Genomic DNA, 8,745 nt, shown 5'->3' with positions numbered 1-8,745 from the left:
AAACTGACGAGAAGGGAGCTTTCGTATAAATGATACATTCATAGATGATTCAGGATTTTTCTCAGGATGTGAAACGGAAAATGTTTAAGTATCACTGAAATAAATTCAACTTTTGGTGACCATGTTAGAGACAACATGGGAGACAGTAAGTAGTGCTCAAAAATCATGCAAAGCAGGAAAAACACTCTAGTGTATTATTACTCCTCAGAATAACAAGCACCACTTTACTGAGCACCTACTAGATGCCAAGCACCTGCGAGATACTTAACATAAATTTAATATAACTTCCCTATGAATTCTGTAAGGACAATCATAACTGTGCCCATTTTCCAAATGAGGCTGCTGAGAATATAAAGGGACCCAAGACACACAGCCAGTAAGCAGCACAACTGTGCTCAGCAACCAGAGTATTTATTAGCTCTTTCTATTAAGTCATGGGTTCTCTCCAAAGAGGGGCTTCCTGAGTGACTCAGTGGTAAAGAATCTGCCTGCCAATGCAGAAGACTTGGGTTCAATCCTTGGGTCGGGAAAATCCTCTGGAGAAGAAAATGGCAACCCACTTCATTTATTCTTGCCTGGGAAATCCCACAGACAGAGGAGCCTGGCAGGCTACAATCCATGGGGTCACAAACAGTTGGATACGACTTAGCGACTAAACAACAACAACTCTCCAAAGAAGGGAATCTGCACTTAATAAACCTACCTTGGGCAAGGCACTTTACAATTACAATTTTATCAGAAAGTGTAAATAACACTAGCAGGTATGCATTATCATCCCCACTTTACAGATGAGGAAACTGAGGTTCTCAAAAGCTAAGTAATTTGCCCAAGGTCCCAAACTGGTATACAGCAAAGTCAAGACATGAACCTAGGAGTAGCCCAACTCTGATGCACTGGCTTTTTAAAATTACAGAATGGGTTAATGCCCAGGACAATCTAGGTTGACACTAAATTAAATTAAGAATGAGGGTGAAACTGTTAAGGAAAAGTCATGGAGAATGGCCACGGTGATGTACATAAAAGGAAGGTTTATTCTTGACTTTAAGTCACAAGGTTCTGAGACACAAAGAAAAGAGGAATGGATTCCTTCATCCATTATCTCAACAATACTTGAGCTCTGTGCTAAGCAGTATACTGATCAGGATTCTCAGGGTACGAAGGTCTGTTTTCAAGGACTCCTAGTTTAGTACAGGAAAGTGACAAACACAGTGCAATATACCCAAGGATCGAGAGAAGCAGACAAGGTAGCCCGGAAAGATAACCAAGACCAGGAAGAACTGTCTGCCTGGGCGAATCATCTCAGCATAGCCTGATATGTGTGAGCTGGGTAAAGCCGTAGAGGAAGGTCATTCAGGCAAGCAGTGGGATGGCAAGTAAGAGGATGTGGCCCATTGAGGAAAATGCAGGTAATTCAGAAAGGCCAGGCTCAGCGTGCTATGGCTCAGAATCAACCATGGAACACAGACATCAGGACAGACTTGTTGAATCAGAATCTCCATGGGTGGGACTCCAATAAGCTCCATAGATGCTTCTGATATGCAGCCAGGGTACAAAGTACTGGACAGAGTACCTCTGCCTAGGCAGAGGTAAGGAATAGTGAGAGAGGAGAGACCTCAACAAAGAGAAATTTAGGGACATTTTTCTTCTTAATTTTGTGGTACTTGGAAAATATTAAATACATTTCTTTAGTTCTTCTTACAATTGACATTTAAGAAATTCCATGACAATGCACAAATATTATCCCTCACCAACTTGTCCTCCACTGGGTGGCTGAAGCACTCTCACTGCTCCTTCTCCATCTCCTTCACAGGCCCACCCTCCTCTGCATCAGAGTTCCACAGGTCAGCCCTAAGCCCACCACCACTGCTCTTAGTCTCTCCCGGGAATCTCATCCTGATCTTCAGTTACCATCCACTTCTAGTCTTGAGCTCCCATCTGAGCTCCAGTTCTCTGTGCCGGTTGTGACTCACATCCATCATAAATCCTCTTGAATTTCTCAAAAGGACCTCAAACTCAGCACATCCATGATCAACTGATGATTCCTCCCACCGCAACCTGCTCTTCTCGCAGGAAGATCCCCCTCAGAAAGCAGGAATAACCATCTGGCTGTATTGCCAGAAACATGAAAGCATGCCTAACACATTCTTCCTATATTTAATTCAAATTGAGTCCTATTGATTTTATTTCCTATCTCCAGAATCTACCTTTCCCCATCACTACCAGCACCATCTTCATTTCAGCAACTATCCTTGTCACACTGTATGAGAACGCAGTCTGCTTCTAATGTAACCACAGTGACTTCTTCAAGTTGCAGATCCGATCTTGTTCCCCTGACTAGTTTCAAAAAAAGCAAAAACAAAAACAATGGGTAATCAACAAGGACCTACTGTAAAGCACAAGGAACTCTGCTCAACATTCTATAACAACTTAAATGGGAAAAGAATTTGAAATACAATACAAACACGTGTAACAATCACCTAGCTGTACACCTGAAACTAACACAAGATTGTTAATTTACTATATATACGTGCTTAGTCACTCAGTCCTGTCTGAGCCTTTGTGACCCCATGGACTATAGCCCACCAGGCTCCTCAGTCTATGAGATTTTCCAGGCAAGAATACTGGAGTCGGTAGCCATTCCCTTCTACAGGGGAATCTTCCTGACCCAGGGATCGAACACAAGTCTCTGCATTGCAGGCAGATTCTCTATTATCTGAGCCACCAGGGAAGCCCACTAATCAACTATGGAGGTGGTGGTTTAGTTGCTAAGCCGAGTTCGACTCTTGCGATCCCATGGACTGTAGCTTGCCAGGCTCCTCTATCCATGGGATTCTCCAGGCGAGAATAATAGAGTGGGTCGCCATTTCCTTCTCCAGAGGATCTTCCTGACCCAGGAATTAAACCCACGGCCTCCTGAATTGCAGGCAGATTCTTTACCGACTGAGTTATGAGGGAAGTCCTATGTCAACTATACTCCAATATAAAATAAAAATTAAAGACAAAAAAACTCCAAAGCCCTTCAGCTTTGGAGTTAAAACTCCAAACTCACTTTAGCCCAGGTGAGTCTGTCTTTGCACTCATGTCACTTTACAGATTCCCGGGCCACACCCCAGCCTGAGCCAGAACCTCATGGATGGGGTTTTAGATCTGTAAAACAGTCTGCAAGCAATTCTGATGTGTAGGCAGGCTTGAGAACCCTGGACCATTCAGGAAGTCATGAAAGAGAATCATGTTCCTTTCCCTCAGAGCACTTCTCTCATTTTGTCAGTATATATTCAGCCCCAGTACAGTTCAATTCAGTTCAGTCGCTCAGTCGTGGCAGATTCTTTGCAACCCCATGAATCACGGCACTCCAGGCCTCCCTGTCCATCACCAAATCCCAGAGTTTACTCAAACTCATGTCCATCGAGTCAGTGATACCATCACCATCTCATCCTCTGTCATCCCCTTCTCCTCCTGCCCCCAATCCCTCCCAGCATCAGGGTCTTTTCCAATGAGTCAACTCTTCACATGAGGTGGCCAAAGTATTGGAGTTTCAGCTTCAGTATCAGTCCTTCCAATAAACATCCAGGACTGATCTCCTTTAGGATGGACTGGTTGGATCTCTTTGCAGTCCAAGGGACTCTCAAGAGTCTTCTCCAACACCACTGTTCAAAAGCATCAATTCTTTGGCACTCAGCTTTTTTCACAGTCCAACTCTCACATCCATGCATGACCGCTGGAAAAACCATAGCCTTGACTAGACGGACCTTTGTTGGCAAAGTAATGAATGTCTCTGCTTTTCAATATGCTATCTAGGTTGGTCATAACTTTCCTTCCAAGGAGTAAGTGTCGTTTAATTTCATGGCTGCAGTCACCATCTGCAGTGATTTTGGAGCCCAAAAAGATAAAGTCTGACACTGTTTCCACTGTTTCCCCATCTATTTCCCATGAAGTGATGGGACCAGATGCCATGATCTTCGTTTTCTGAATGTTGAGCTTTAAGCCAACTTTTTCACTCTCCTCTTTCACTTTCATCAAGAAGCTTTTTGGTTCCTCTTCACTTTCTGCCATAAGGGTGGTGTCATCTGCATATCTTGAGGTTATTGATATTTCTCCTGGCAATCTTGATTCCAGCTTGTGCTTCTTCCAGCCCAGTGTTTCTCATGATGTACTCTGCATATAAATTAAATAAGCAGGGTGACAATATACAGCCTTGATGTACTCCTTTTTCTATTTGGAACCAGTCTAACTGGTCCAGTTCTAACTGTTGCTTCCTGACCTGCATATAGGTTTCTCAAGAGCCAAGTCGGGTTGCCAAATTCAGACTTAAATTGAAGAAAGTAGGGAAAACCACTAGACCATTCAGGTATGACCTAAATCAAATCCCTTATGATTATACAGTGGAAGTGAGAAATAGATTTAAGGGACTAGATCTGATAGATAGAATGCCTGATGAACTATGGACTGAGGTTCATGACATTGTACAGGAGACAGGGATCAAGACCATCCCCATAGAAAAGAAATGCAAAAAAGCAAAATGGCTGTCTGGGGAGGCCTTAAAAATAGCTGTGAAAAGAACAGAAGTGAAAAGCAAAGAAAAGGAAAGATATAAGCATCTGAATGCAGAGTTCCAAAGAACAGCAAGGAGAGATAAGAAAGCCTTCCTCAGCAATCAATGCAAAGAAATAGAGGAAAACAACAGAATGGGAAAGACTAGAGATCTCTTCAAGAAAATCAGAGATACCAAGGGAACATTTCATGCAAAGATGGGCTCAATAAAGAACAGAAATGGTATGGACCTAACTGAAGCAGAAGATATTAAGAAGAGGTGGCAAGAATACACAGAACTGTACAAAAAAGATCTTCATGACTCAGATAATCATGATGGTGTGATCACTCACCTAGAGCCAGACATCCTGGAATGTGAAGTCAAGTGGGCCTTAGAAAGCATCACTACGAACAAAGCTAGTGGAGGTGATGGACTTCCAGTTGAGCTGTTTCAAATCCTGAAAGACAATGCTGTGAAAGTGCTGCACTCAATATGCCAGCAAATTCGGAAAACTCAGCAGTGGCCACAGGACTGGAAAAGGTCAGTTTTCATTCCAATCCCAAAGAAAGGCAATGCCAAAGACTGCTCAAACTACCACACAATGCACTCATCTCACATGCTAGTAAAGTAATGCTCAAAATTCTCCAAGCCAGGCTTCAGCAATACGTGAACCGTGAACTTCCAGATGTTCAAGCTGGTTTTAGAAAAGGCAGAGGAACCAGAGATCAAATTGCCAACATCCGCTGGATCATGGAAAAAGCAAGAGAGTTCCAGAAAAACATCTATTTCTGCTTTATTGACTATGCCAAAGCCTTTGACTGTGTGGATCACAATAAATTGTGGAAAATTCTTAAAGAGATGGGAATACCAGACCACCTGACCTGCCTCTTGAGAAACCTATACACAGGTCGGGAAGCAACAGTTAGAACTGGACATGGAACAACAGACTGGTTCCAAATAGAAAAAGGAGTTCATCAAGGCTGTATATTGTCACCCTGCTTATTTAACTTATATGCAGAGTACATCATGAGAAACACTGGGCTGGAAGAAGCACAAGCTGGAATCAAGATTGCCAGGAGAAATATCAATAACCTCAGATATGCAGATGACACCACCCTTATAGCAGAAAATGAAGAGGAACTAAAAAGCCTCTTGATGAAAGTGAAAGAGGAGAGTGAAAAAGTTGGCTTAAAGCTCAACATTCAGAAAACGAAGATCATGGCATCTGGTCCCATCACTTCATGGGAAATAGATGGGGAAACAGTGGAAACAGTGTCAGACTTTATCTTTTTGGGCTCCAAAATCACTGCAGATGGTGACTGCAGCCATGAAATTAAACGACACTTACTCCTTGGAAGGAAAGTTATGACCAACCTAGATAGCATATTCAAAAGCAGAGACATTACTTTGCCAACAAAGGTCCGTCTAGTCAAGGCTATGGTTTTTCCAGTGGTCATGCATGGATGTGAGAGTTGGACTGTGAAGAAAGCTGAGTGCCGAAGAATTGATGCTTTTGAACAGTGGTGTTGGAGAAGACTCTTGAGAGTCCCTTGGACTGCAAAGAGATCCAACCAGTCCATCCTAAAGGAAATCAGTCCTAGGTGTTCTTTGGAAGGACTGATGCTAAAGCTGAAACTCCAATTCTCTGGCCACTTGGTTCAAAGAACTGATTCATTTGAAAAGATTCTGATGCTGGGAAAGATTGAAGGCAGGAGAAGAGAATAACAGAAGATGAGATGGTTGCATGGCATCACCGATTCAATGGACATGAGTTTGAGCAAGCTCTGGGAGTTGGTGATGGACAGGAAGCTTGGTGTGTTGCAGCCCATGGGGTTGCAAAGAGTCGGACATGACTGAGGGACTGAACTGAACTGATACTTCAGTGGATTATTTGAGTAATACCCATGCGTGTGTGCTCAGTTGCTTCAGCCGTGTCCAACTCTTTGCGACCCCATGGACTGTATCCTGCCAGGCTCCTTTGCTATGTCCTCCTTTAGGGGATCTTCCAGACCCAGGGATTGAAGTGGCATCTCCTGCCTTTCCTTCACTGCAGGTGGATTCTTTACTGCTGAGCCACCAGGGAAGCTCAAGCAATACGTATTATCCTCCACAATGAGATTATAAGCCACATCAAGATTTTTGCTCCCACTGTGTCTCCATCACCCAATCCAATGTGTGGTACACAGTAGGCGTTACATATATAAAAGAAAGAGTGTTGCTACAGTTAAGAAAGGAGAGTTTAAAACAGGCAGTGGTCAACATTGTTGAATGCCTAATTAGGTCTGAAAAAGTCCCCATTTCTCATACTGCAAGGAGATGACTTAGTTCACAGGAAAGGCACCAGCTTTGGAATCAGGTGACCCCACAATGTGGAATCATAATGCAGACTCTTAAAAGCTATGACAGTAGTCGCCAACTAAACCTTTCTGAGATTCCATTTCTTCTCCATTAAAAATGGAGTCAACAATGCTTTCATCAGAGTTATTACAGGAATTACAATAACATAAACATTTAGTTTTGCTTGGTATATTAAGCATTTTTTAAATTCTGATGCTTTGACATCTAGGGCCTTGTCAACACTGGAGGGACTGCCCTTTCCAGGGCTAGCAGATTTCAAGAGATAGCAAACTTGCTTGCAGGTATGCCTTTTACATACCAAGCAACCAATCCAGAGCCCCACAAACCCACCATCTCCTCCAGGGGGGTTTCTCATCCAGGACCACCATTCCCCTGCCCTAATCACCCCAGGACCAAGTATCAGCAATCAGGGATAACCTCTATGCCTCAGAGCCCTGTCCCTACTTTGAAATTATTCAAAGTAGCCAATCCTAAACCTCATGACCTTGCCCTGTTTCTTGCCACACAAGACACAATAAAGGCTCCTGCCCACTTTCTGCTCCTATCACCTCCTAACTGACCCTGGGGCTTCCCCAAGTGGCTCTGTGGGCCAGGCATGCCCCTGCTCCTTTGGGACCTGTAACAAACTACCTTTTCTCACCAATCATCTCCTGATCTGTTGACCTCCCCATAACTAAATAACAATAAAAGTTGCATTTTAAAACACTTGGCCCAGAGGAGATTCTCAACACATCGTGCATACAGCACTCAACATAGTGGATAAGGGAAACGCAAATTTCACGTCAGAAGGCATGGGTTACAGAATAGGCTTTATTGGGGAAACTTACTGAGTGGTGAGTAAAAAGAGCACATGTACCCTGATTCTCCCATTATCCCATAGAAAGGAATTCTGGTGTGTGTTTTTTTTTCCTTCTCTCTCCTTTCATTTTGGGCTTTTGTTTTTTGTGTTTTTTCCGGCTGTGTGCAGCATGCAGGGCTTTAGTTCCCTGACCAGGGATCCAATCCATACCCCCTGTACTGAACCACCAGGGAATTTACGGAAGGTAATTCAAGGGACTGCTCCTTCTACATTCTTACTGTGTAAATATGAGAAAGCAGCTTTGTCACCAAGGGGCATAAGTCGACTGCTTTGGACCAGAAGTGTGAATTTAAGTGTCAGCTGTTTATGGAGTTGTCTAAGGGACCCAGGTGCAGGCCGGAAGCACCTCTGGGAGACGAGATCCTGGTCCCAGGCAGCTCTTAGTCCAAGACACCCAAGGAAGTCCAGGCCACTTTTGGACATTCCTGTCTACTGCAGTATAAAGTATCTACCTTGTCTGCTTAAACTGTAACAGAAAACACTAACTGAGCTTTCATTGTAGTGTCAAGCATCAGCTACCTGTTCTAAGTGTCTTCATTCATCTTTATAGCACCCTATATTCTACAGTTTTACAGAAGAAAAACAGAGATGTTATGTACTTTGTCTCAGGTCACAAGGCTAGTAAGTAGTCTGGATTGTTTTGAAACCAAATGGTCTGACACCAGAGTCCATACTCTTAGATGGGTACCTTGATGAACTGCCCTTTCACATCTGCCTTCTCCACTAAACCAACTGCACTTTTGAGGAAAGCCTGTGTTTTCATACATTTCTCTAACATTTATTGAGTTCCTACTTTGTGCAGGCACTGGGCAGGCACTGAAAGAGTTACAAACAAGACAATTGTCACTGAAAGAGTTACAAACAAGACAATTGTGGTTGTTGTGTTGCTAAGTCGTGTCTGACTTTTGCCAACTCCTGTGACCAGCCCCCGCCCCCACCCCTCCCATGGACTGTAGCCCCCCAGCCTCCTCTATCCATGGGATTTCCTTCTCCAGGG

General features: G+C 43.5%; 1 protein-coding gene across 1 annotated transcript in view; it reads right to left on the bottom strand.

Annotated features, from left to right (window-relative positions):
• The window catches only part of ZNF24 (zinc finger protein 24), a 54,382-nt gene that overhangs the window by 210 nt on the left and 45,427 nt on the right, over window positions 1–8,745 (bottom strand). The gene's annotated exons all lie outside the window — the stretch shown is intronic.

The sequence above is a fragment of the Bos indicus genome, chromosome 24, assembly GCF_029378745.1.
Source record: "Bos indicus isolate NIAB-ARS_2022 breed Sahiwal x Tharparkar chromosome 24, NIAB-ARS_B.indTharparkar_mat_pri_1.0, whole genome shotgun sequence".
Taxonomy (NCBI): Eukaryota; Metazoa; Chordata; class Mammalia; order Artiodactyla; family Bovidae; genus Bos; species Bos indicus.
This window is presented reverse-complemented; position numbering and strand designations above follow the sequence as displayed.